We start from the raw sequence: 888 nt of genomic DNA on the forward strand, positions 1-888 counted from the left end.
TCTTCGTTTACAGTTCGGTATCCTCAAGTGAGGGCCCCTCACTACGAAATTAAGGCCAGTACCCTTCAGTTACTACCTTTTTTTTATGGCCTATCAGAAGAGGATCCATACCGGCACTTGGATGACTTTGCAGAGGTGTGCAGAACAATAAAGATCTAGAGCTTTGACGATGATGTGCTTAAGCTACACCTTTTCATTAAAGGACAAGGCGAATGACTGGTTTAATTCATTGCTAGCGGACTCCATCACTACATGGGCTGAATTGCAATAGAAGTTTTTAAACAAGCACTTCCCCATGGTAAGAACTACTCAACATCAAGATGTTATTACTTGTTTTGCTCAAGGGCCTGACGAGCCTTTTCATGAGGCTTAGGAAAGATTCAGAGACCTCCTTCGGAAGTGTCCTCATCATGACATGCCAAAATGGCAGCTTGTCAACTTTTTTCATAAGGGGCTCAATGAGGCACAAAGATATTTGGTGGATGCCTCTTATGGTGGAAATTTTATGTTGAAGAGTGTAGAGGAGGCATGACAGCTCTTCGAAAGTATATCTGATAATTCTACACAACATGTTTTACCTCCAGTAGCAAGACCTCATACCATATTGAGGAGAGCAGAAAGTATGAATGAAGCAGGAATAAATCAAGGTCTAGTGAGCCAAATTGAGGCATTAATTAAGAGGATGGATCAATTGATGACTTCACAGTCAAATCTTCCTTCCTTCGACTAATGCTCAAGACTTTGAAGTGTGTTCTTTTTGTTCTAGTCCATCTCACCATGTGTCCATTTGTCCAAGTGCATCTCAGTATTTAGGAATTCACAAGAGCAAGGTAATGCTACCTATGGAACGCCCGGAAGGAATAATATGTATTCAAATACTTACAATCC

General features: G+C 41.0%; 1 non-coding gene across 1 annotated transcript; it reads right to left on the reverse strand.

Moving 5' to 3' along the window:
- Positions 1-311: 311 nt before the first annotated feature.
- On the reverse strand, positions 312-417 carry LOC132275792 (small nucleolar RNA R71). The gene has a single exon (XR_009470740.1). It is a non-coding gene; the product is annotated as a small nucleolar RNA R71 (small nucleolar RNA).
- Positions 418-888: the final 471 nt, after the last annotated feature.

This window comes from Cornus florida, unplaced genomic scaffold, assembly GCF_030987335.1.
Source record: "Cornus florida cultivar Cherokee Brave unplaced genomic scaffold, ASM3098733v1 CherokeeBrave_3.0.0_Hap2_Chr09, whole genome shotgun sequence".
NCBI lineage: Eukaryota > Viridiplantae > Streptophyta > Magnoliopsida > Cornales > Cornaceae > Cornus > Cornus florida.